Genomic DNA, 11170 nt, shown 5'->3' on the forward strand with positions numbered 1-11170 from the left:
GATCAGTGTATCTCGAAAGCTCGCACAAATAAAAGCATTTCGTTAGCCACAGAACGGTATCATCTATTTATTTTTTGATTATTGAAGCTCGGCTAACACGGTACTGATACCTCTACATACATATATATATATATATATATATAATATATATATATATATAATGAGGTACTTTATATAAAATTGAATATTATTATAATAAACGATTAAATAGTTAAATATACATATATACACAGTGGTGTGAAAAAGAAAGTACACCCTCCTCTTTGAATTCTATGGTTTTACATATCAGGACATAATAACAATCAGCTGTTCCTTAGCAGGTCTTAAAATTAGGTAAATACAACCTCTGATGAACAGCAACACATGACATATTACCAAGAAAGAAAACACAAGAGCGCACCAAAGTAAGGGTGATAGTATATTTAGATAAAAATAACAACAATAATAGTGACTTACATGTAAGTAAGAATCAGTTTGTTGCAGGGTACATGCAACTACACACGTGGGTTTCTTGCCAAGGCTTATTTATTTAGCCTTAACAGATATACAACACACAAAACAAAAATAGCTTTTCTTCAGCAAAAACAAAACGAAACAGTTTCTCTTTAGCAGACAGTGTGTAACTCAGGCAGCAATCCCTTTTCTAAGCAGGAGACAGACAGTTTATAATTCAGTTACTTTGTTTATCAGACCTTGTTTTCAGGAATCACTTTAGCAGCAGCTTACTCCTCTCTCATCAACAGCCTCCCTCTGTCTACAGCCTGGGTTTTAACACACCTTGATTAGGCAGCTGGGATCCAACTAATTATCCTGAGGTTCCCAGCTGAAGTTAACCTAGTCAGTGCTGCACTGCAGACTAGACATAGGTTTTCCAGGCATATAACTGGTGGCTTTTGTTTACCCTGTCACACAGTTCATAAACAGTTCCATTGGTCTCCTCGACGCATCGGCTTTGCAGTGGGTGAGGTAAGGGGACAAGATGTGATATCCTATACACCAGTCCCGCGCGCTGGGACTGAGTCAGTGGCACTCACTGAAGGATCACTTCCGGATTCATACGGATGTAGACATAATGAAAATGCCCGTATGTGGAAAAAGCCCCTGAGTCCTATTCACTTAAGCCATCCCGTGTAAGGAGTCACGACCAATAAAACAGCAAGTACACGTGTGCAGGCTAACCATAAGGTGATAGACTGGATAACTGCACTCTTCGCTACGCGTTTCGTATATCTTGTATACTTTGTCAGGCGATAACCTGATAACGGTTATCGCCTGACAAATTAATAAGTGGAAAACATTCAAGACAGTTGCCAATCTTCCCAGGAGTGGACATCCCAGCAAATTCACCCCAAGGCCAGACCGTGCAAGTCTCAGAGAAATGGCAAAATACCCAAGTTACATCTCAGACTCTAGAGGCCTCAGTTAGCATGTTAAATGTTCATGACAGTACAATTAGAAAAAGACTGAACAAGTATGGTTTGTTTGGAAGGGTTGCCAGGAGAAAGCCTCTTTTCTCTAAAAAGAACATCTCCTAAAACCTCTTGCGCCTACTATAATTCCTACGTTCACACACATTTTTAATTCCCCCCTCTACTCTGGTACCTTTCCCTCCTCCTTCAAACATGCAACAGTCATACCATTACTCAAAAACAGCAAGTTTGGCCCTACCTGTCTTTCTAACTATCGACCTGTCTCCCTCCTGCCTTTTGCCTCTAAACTTCTTGAACGCCTTGTATTCTCTTCCTTGCTCCATTTTCTCACTACCTATTCTCTTCTAGACCCTCTACAATCTGGCTTCCGAACTACTGATTCCACTGAAACAGCCCTCACTAAAATAACTAATGACCTCCATGCTACCAAAGACAAAGGTCATTACAATCTGCTCATATTACTCAACCTCTCTGCAGCATTTGAGTCTGTGGACCACCCTCTTCTCCTTCACATTCTCCATACTCTTGGTATTTGTAACAAAGCTCTATCCTGGATCTCCTCTTACCTCTCCCATCGTACACTACTTTCAGTGTCTCTTTTGCTAACACATCCTCCTCCTCTATCAATCTCTCTGTGGGGGTACCCCAGGGTTCTGTCCTGGGACTTCTTCTCTTTACACATTCTCTCTAGGTGACCTAATCACATCTCTTGGGTTCAAATATCCCCTCTATGCTGATGACACACACATTTACTTTTCAACCCCTGACCTTACACCTGCTGTACAGATAGCACACAACTTTCACAGCGCAAGGGAGTCTCCGTTGTTCATGGAAGAAAAAAAAACAGAATATGTACATAGTGCAAATGTGCTAATAGCAAAGATTTGAAAAGTGATCAAAAACTTTCAAATGCCCACTCACGTGGCGGTGGATTAAATCAGGCGTATATCAGATAATTCTGATCTGGAACTTGATGTGGTGGAATAAGAATGGACCTCCCAATATTATAAAAGAGAGAAAAAGAAAACAGTACAAATCAATTTTATAGTTAAAATATATAGGCAACGAGCTCCAACAACTCACATGCTCCCACAAGTATACAGACAATTTGACTACTCAGGGTCTTGCTATAACGGCGTCTCGATCAGTCCCTCAGACAGTGAGCTGACACCGGCTTTTTTCTCCTTCCCTCTATGGCTCCACCGCGCTTCGGGTTCACAGCTGGTTTTAGACCTAATAAAGGTGTATGTATGCATATATATGTATGAATGTTTATCATGTGTACATACATGGGTAAAATATCTGCCATTCTTATGTGTGGCAAACTAAGCATTTATATATCCTCTCTGGTTCGTAGTTAACACATATCTAGTTCTGAACTGTTTAGGCACTGAATTCATAAATATCAAGATTGATTCACAATGGATGTATATTAGTTTACATATCTTTTCATTTTATTCTATCATCCTTCATTGTTTACTTTTTCCCCCTTTTTCCTTCCCCCACTCCCCATCTCTAGCCTCTTGTTGCCTCCATCTTTTTTCATCCCTGCCTTCGTTCTTTCCTATCTTCCCCCCTTATTTTTCCTGTCATTTTTTCCATCTATCCCCTGGTTTTTTTAAAATCTATATGGTGATAGTGAATTGCCATGAGTGGCAATAGAGTTTTTTGTCTCTCATCAATATATTTTAATTAAAATGAAGTATACATAGTGTTTCATTTAGTGTTCACATTATGGATCTACTAATATATTTATGGTTTTTACATTGTTATTGTGTTTTTAATATGTACAATTTGATTTATTTTATCACTGTTATATTTGTTCTGCATGCTGTTAATACCTATGTCTCTGGTTATAGTCCGTAAGTACCTTTATGTGCAATTGATTTTCATAATTGCATCCAGGCTATTAAGCCCTACGGATACCAGAGACTTAACACCCCTAATGAAGTCACCTGTTGACGAAACGCGTAGGGACACGGATGGTATAGATGTACACATTTTACTCAAAAACAGGTGTGAGCTTGCTCAGGGGTGCATGAATATCGGCAGGTGCACGGCTCCAGGTTAAATCGTCCCTGTGTATTACGACACAGCAATGGAGGCGGCGCATGGGATGAACAATATAAATTCTAACAGCACAGACATAACATATAAAACAGCTAATTGATTCTAACAGTTAGGTAGGATGGCACAAAATATATCTGTAAGAGAAATGAAACAAATGATAGCCCATCCACAAATATAAAATGCAATGAATGATAGTCTAAATGATCTTTAAAAAGTCTATAAAGACCTGGGATTAACCCTAAAAAGAATCATATTATATTATAATTGTAGATTATTTTTCACAAGGCGCAAATTTATAATCCTGGTGATATTGATCATAAAAAACTAAACTACTACATATAATAGTGTTAATATACAAATAATTAGTGATTTATTAGTGAAAAACACATCAAGTGCTCCCAAACACTTGCAGTTTCCCAACTGCAATCAATCAAGAATGAAAAACAATGAGTGTCCACGGTGCAAACTGATGTTGTGATATAGTGCAAATAACTGGATGATGAGAAGGAGCAGACGGAATCAGCTGCAGTAGACACAGAACGGGAGACAATACCTGACAAGACCGGAGGAGGGTTGGAGTGCGCCCCAAGTTACTCCCTGCACGATACCTTTGGGGAGATTGTGAGATATACTGTACCCCCCTTTGTATTGTCTGTTGCTAGAAGTCAAAACGTTATTGCACCAGCATTTTGCATTTTGTTTCTTCCTACATGTAGCCACAATGGAGGTTGGATCAGTGATGTCCATGTTCAACGAAGGAGAATAGAACATTCAAATAGCAGTGTGGTATCATCCATTTATTTGCACTATATCACAACATCAGTTTGCGCCGTGGACACTAATTGTTTTTCATTCTTGAAAAATAATCTACAAATCAAATCAGAGAATAATAAAACATATCCATTAATGAAAAAAAGTGATAACATAATAAAATGATATAAAATGGTAATAGAAGAGGATTATGTAGGGAATGAATTGAGGTCAATATCTATGTTAAGTCCTAGAGGTTTGAAGGTCTGGAGTTTATGAATCCAATAAGTTTCCTGTTGGGAAATATCCTTGGTTTTGTTGCCCCCTCTCCAATTCGGCTTGACTACGTCTATTCCTAAATATGTCAAACCTTGTGGGTTACTCTGATGGAATTTTTTGAAAGTGTAATGGGACACTATGATTTTCTAAACCTAACGTGATATTCTTCACATGTTCAAGGATTCTGACACCTAGTCGGCGAATCGTTCGCCCCACATATTGATGTCCGCAGGGACACGTAATTAGATAAACAACCAAAGAACTTTGACAGTTTATAAAATCCTTAATTATAAACATTTCCTGAGTTACATTAGATTTAAAACAATCAGTTTTTTCATGTCCAAATTGGCAGGGTTTGCTCCTAGTACATTTGTAGAAACCTTTAGGTTTATCACTGAGCCAATTTACATTAATAGCCATAGTCGGTAAAAAACTGGGAGCAACTTTATCTTTTAAATAGCGTGCTTTAGTATACACCATTTGTGCTATATCCGGTAAAAAGTCTTTAAGAATGGAGTCATTTTTTAGAACGTGCCAATGTTTATTGATAATCTTATTCATTTTGGCATGTTCACTATTGAACTTTGTTATAAATGGAATAACATTGTGATGAGTTGTTGATATTTTTTCCTCCTCTCGGATTTAGAATTTGACTTCTATCTGGTTCTCTTTCTTTGTTTCCAACTTCCTTTATTTCTAATAATGGATACTTCCTCTCAATAAACTTATTTTCCAGAATGGATGTCTGTTGATGTCCTGGTCACTACAATGTTTTCTCATAAGTCATAAGTCTGAACTGTCCGAATAGTATGTTCGATGTCCAGTGTTGGTGGTGGCATCTCCAGATGTAGAGGAGGGCCCTATGCCACCTCTGTGGGAAGGTTCCCTGTACTGGCTTCTGCCCGGTATGTCCGTGGGGCTTGGTCTAATGAAATTCAGCAGAAAGGGTACTGGTGCAGCGGTTTAGAAAAATGGGGTTTATTCTGAAGCCAGGGTCACGTGATGTGTGAATTGCCCCAGATAGCATTAACTCAGCTCCCTTTCCAAATCACTCCAAGTCCTATAATATTTCCTTCACTTTATTGGAAAAGCAGCAGTAAATGCAGGCACTTGATGATGGTGTGTAGTAGTGATTTGTAGTTAGAAACAGGTAGAAAGAGATGGCCTTGCCATAGGAGAGTAACAGAGATGGGTGCTGTACTCACTGTCTCCAGGGTGGAAAAGGAAGTGAGGGGCAATGTGGGTAAAAGGAATAGTCTTGGGACAGACTATCTGTGAACAAAGACAGGGGGGAGGGCAGAATAGCCCATTCTGAGAAGAATCTCAGAGGTTGCTGTAGCAACTCACTGGTTACATGCTTGGAGGCAGAAATGGGCAACATATTGATACATCACACAGGCATGGTGTATGTGTGTGGAACAAATGCATGCAGCTGAACTTAAGGAGCTGACAAGCAGAGGGGGGTCAAACAGAAATATGATTTTTGTTCCACGACAGGGTTTGAATACCCCTATTCCCCGAATCTCTTATGAGGAGTGCTGAAGCTCATCGGAATGAGTGGGTAAGAACTGCCATCCTAGAATATCTGGCTAATACTACCAAAGGTTCAAGTCACAACATACACCTAGATCTGGTGGAGTATGTCTCAGAGTCAGGGAGGAGACATTGTTATTCAGTCCAGGTGACTGATAATCACGGCAAAGTAGTAAAGAAGCCGGACCCTGCCCACTACTATTGAGCTGGTTCTGTAAAACCAATTGCACCAGACCCAGGGTTCTCCAACAAGGGAGGTACCAGTTATGTGTGATATATATACACTGTTTGTATTGAAATTTTATTTTAATGCATTTGTATCAGGTTAAATTATATGGTAGTTGGTACAGGATATCGGTGGTATATATACTGTATTCCTCAGCGAGGGCGTGAGAGTTTTCACCAGGGGGAGGATATAGCCTAATCCGCTGGCCACTATCCTTCTTTTGGACCCTCACAGCATAAGTCATGTTAGGCACAGGCTCTGTGAGGGATAAGCTCTTCCATAAGGCCTAGCTTGTTATTGCAGCCTGGATGCACTGTTACTGTATCCAGGGACGGGCCTAGCAACAGCCTGAGAGTGTCATCCCTGGGAGGATACTGGCTGGGTCACATGCAACAAATGTGATGCCTGTCAGTATCAGACCTGCCCTGTTATGGGGCAGGGTTACAAGCCACACCCTGGGGTTAGATTCTGAGACTCTCCCAGAAGATAGGCAGTCTGTCTCTCCTTCCCCTGCGGAGTGAGAGAATGTATTATCCTGTGTGCCATCAGGGATCAAGGAGCTGAATGGGGCCTGCAGGGCCTTATACAAAGGGAATACTGTGAACCTGACTATGCCATTAATAAGACCCAGTTGGACTATATATCATGTGGATGTTTTCTGGGACATTATATGAGTGCCAGTGTGGACCATCCTGGTTACACCAGAATCCTCACTGGGTGGAGGCGCTGCAGCAATGAACGGTACTGAGAACCTGTCCTGATGTCTCTCCATACCACCACGGAGTATCTTAAGACCTCCTGCTACAGCCTCACAGGTGCTCACCGCACCCAGAACACATGGTAGCCGCCTGATCTCCCTTAGGGTGGGGGAAAAGGTGCTACGCAAGCTTTCGAGAGTTCTCCTCTTTCTTCCTAAGGTCAAGCAAGCACTTGTATTTCTGTATTTATTTGTATACACTGATATCGGAACAAAACAGACGTGGTGATCTGTTCTCTGTAACCCGCTGATCATTTATCAAATGAGTAATGGATCTTCCAGCTGCTGGAATTAGCTGAAGGTTTCGAGCTTCTCTATATCACACAGGAGCAGAAATCAGCACATCAGCTTTATTAGAAGTCCCATCTGCACTATTTTGGTCTCTTTCTTTTCCCGAGCGCCACTGCAACAGGTTACAGCTACCCACGTTTTCCACAGTTTGGGATATGCCCGTATTAGTCTTTGAGCTTGTGAGTATGAAATTTGGAGATTTCATTTATCTCTAAATCCAAATTATCCTGCAATACTGCTCTATGTCAGTTTTTCTTCTCTCCTTTGGTGACCAATCCCCCACTCCCCTGTTTTTTTGGATCTCAGCTGTGGAGGATATTTTAAACATATCCTGTTCCAGGGTTTAGAGTGGAGGAGTATCTCATTTATATTTTGCACTTTGTTTCACATCATTGGATTTAATATTACACTGAATGCACTAGTTAATCATCACTTTTATACATTTGTTTATTCATGGCTTATGATATAGAATATATTTCACATTATCACTTGGTATTATGTTTGCCAGGTGGCTTGTCCAAAAATACTGGACACAATGGTAAAAGATGCGACACCGGCAGATACAGAAGGTGTTTCGGCCATCTGGACTCCGCAGAGCATTAGGTTAGGATGGACAGTCCTAGTGGGGGTGTTGTTTTTTCCTGGGCAGGCCCGTGACATGTGACTGGCAACAGTGGTAGCAGATGACGTTACTGAGGTCCACTTCGCTCCTATAAGTAGGTGCGGCTATCCCAGATGTCCTGGACTTGGCTGTCGGAGACTTGGGAGGAGGATCCTCCCTAGTATTGTAGGTCTCCGGGACTTTCGGAGCGGACGCCCCTTTGGCTTCACCCTTGAGGGGCTCTTTGGTCCTTTTACAAGCATGGAAGTGCAGCTGAACTTCGTGCTTTCTGACGTGCCGCATCAAGTCCATATAGCTAGGAGGTATGGTGGTGGCCGGAGCAGCCCGCATCAGAAGGGCTACCAGATGGGAAAGTAGGGATCCCTTCAGCAGTTGTTTGACCCGGTACTGGTCCACTTCTGGGGCAGAAATTATTTTCTTAGATAGCAGTGTCCACAGGGATAGTTGGAGCCTGTGGACAAATGTGGACAATTCTTCTCCCTCCTTTTGGTGGAGAGCCTTGAAATGAGCCAAAAGCTCGTCTTCGCTAGTGTAAGATTGAGTTAAGAGTTCCACTAACTCCTGAGCAGTAACGTCTCCTTCGGTGTCCCAGTGCATCCGTACCAGTTGGGCGGCCGGGGGCCAGAGACGTTTGACCAGCCTGTCTTTTGACGGCTTCTGAGCACGACCACTCATCTATCACTTGGAGAGCTCTATCCCGGAGAAGGCCTTGAGCTTTCTGTAATTCTGTGACTGTGACATAGTTAGGGCCTCCACTAGTTGCGGTAGGGTCACCCCCAGGACGGAGCCGCCACTTGATAAGCGACTATCACTGGCAGGCCTTGGACTGGGGCCTGAGGTAGGTGTAGGTGGGGGGCTCCCGGCCCAGCTGGTGGCCCCTCGCAGGGCACTCGGGGTGAAGGTTACTCGTGGTAGGGGTGTGTCTACCCTGTTGGGAGTACTTGAAACCGGGGGAGTAGTCGGCCATCCACCAGAGATGGGAGAAGGGGGATGTTTCAGTTTGAGAGGGCACCACTGAGGAGGGTCCTGAGGTGAACATTTCCCGGATTTCTGGTAAATCAGAATATATGAGGGGGCAGCCCTCTGGCGGGGCCTCTGGGGTTTGGCAAGTCTATGGGGCATCTTCCCGGCATATTTCTCGACCCGCCGTCAGTAATATGGTACTCCACTGGAAGGTGGTGTCAAACTCTCGCCCCCTTATCCATGCTTTGTCTAGGCCGGGGAGTCGTCTTAGGTGATCCCAGATCTCTGTTTGGTCCTACTGCGACTACATGGCTGGGTGGGTCTTGAACCTTGAAGGCCCAGGCGTGGACCTCATGGCTTAAGGGTACCAGCATGATGACGAATTGGAGGGATTTTAATTTGACTGCTGAGTAGGGCACCCCAAGTCTGAGATCTCAGCAGCGCCTCCAATTGTAACAGACTTCCCCCCACCCCCTGGGGGATGTGTGGCTATGGTGTATGTGGTTGGTGCAATACCTGTGGCTCACAGGAGGCCTGAGCCTCCGCTGCTGGGAGTCTGGGGTATACCTGAGTCGGGAATCGGTAGCGTCTCCACCTGTAAAGGATTCTACTATGTGGAAAGACCCCGTTACAGGACACTGCCCTACTAAGGTGTAGAGTTGGTGCACGTGATGAGGTGAGGTACCTGCCGGGTGCTCCCGCACCTGGGCGCACCGATGCAGCAAGATGGGATCCACAGATCCAGATTGAACCGTGACGCCTCCTCCTCTACTGTGGGTGGGTCCCGCGTGGAGAGTACCACCTTTAATAGTCTTTATAGTCACAGATGGATGATCTGGTCCCAGATCACCCTGAGCCAGGATGCAGTGGCGTCCTGGCTTTGTCCCCATGTTCTGTTCTACAGGGGCAGTATCCCTATCTAAGGGCCTGTCCCAGCAGTAACCACAAGCTACACAGGAGAGTCGGGGCCTAGCTGGGGCCTAGTGAGGTTTCTGGCCTAGTGCAGGTGCCACAGACACCTGCACATACACAACCTACCCTCTCTGCGTCGCATCTCCGACTGGCGTGGTCCCAGATGCACCAAATGTATCAATTCATCTGCCAGGGGAAAGCTGCAGCCCTATTGGCTGTTTAGCGTCACATGGAGTACCTCCAAGGGGATTTTTGGGGTTGTAGTCCCTAGCATCGCTTCCTTGGTATTGGCCGCCACTTCCCGTATACTACTGCGCATGTGCGACTTTAAAGATGGTGGCTCCCGGTGACCTGCTCGCCGCTCCAGCCCCACAGCAACTCCCGGCACCTGCGCTTGCCTCCTGAATGCCCTCGCACTCGCCGAGCGTCCCCACAGTCCTCCGCAGCTACCGGAGGTAAGGGGACCCCAGAGGGAGACCTGGCCACATACATATAAAATATACCCCCACCTCCCCAATACATATACAAAATACCCCCACCTCCCCAATCAAATTCAGACTTACCTTGGGGATGGTGTCAGGTCGGGCCTGGTGGCTGCAGGGGGCCCGGTGGCTGCGGAAGGGCGGATGGGGGGGGGGGGGGGGCGTTGGCTGCAGAGACGAGGAGGGGGGGACAGTGGCTGCAGAGGGGGGGACAGTGGATGCGGGGGGGGGGGGGGCGGTCAGTGCAGTTGCCGCCATGCCTTGCTCTCCCCCGCTGCAGGCTTCTTTCTCTCTGTCCCACGTCGAGGTGTCTGTGGCTGACATACGCCGGGCCTCCCTCTCAAGCCGGCGCACACCGGAAGCCCAGCTGACTTCCGGCGCTGACGTCAGAGGACCCGGCACACGTCAGCATCACAGCACCTCGGCGTGGGACAGACAGGGAGAGAGAAGCCTGCAGCGGGAGAGAGACAGGCATGGCGGCAACTGTCCTGACCGCCCGCCGCGCCCCCCCCCGTGTTCGGAGAGAGGTAATACCGGACACACACATGTCCGGTATTATCTTTCATTTTATACTGGACGCAGGGGCAAAATACCGGACACCTGGCAACCCTACTTTGTATATGTACTTGTTAATTTTTACTATTTTATCAGTGTTGAGTGCCACTCTTTGCTCTTTTGTACACATTCACATCTGAGGCAGGTCTGCAACCCTGCCTTTCACCATTATCTAGCAAAGGGGTTCTCAACTCCAGTTCTCAAGACCCTTCCCCCCCAACAAATCAGGTTTTCAGGACATCCTTGTTTCAGCACAAGTGGCTCAATAAGAGGCTCACTCGAAGACTGAGCCTTTGCTTG

This window comes from Ascaphus truei, chromosome 5 (assembly GCF_040206685.1).
Source record: "Ascaphus truei isolate aAscTru1 chromosome 5, aAscTru1.hap1, whole genome shotgun sequence".
In the NCBI taxonomy this organism is placed as follows: Eukaryota; Metazoa; Chordata; class Amphibia; order Anura; family Ascaphidae; genus Ascaphus; species Ascaphus truei.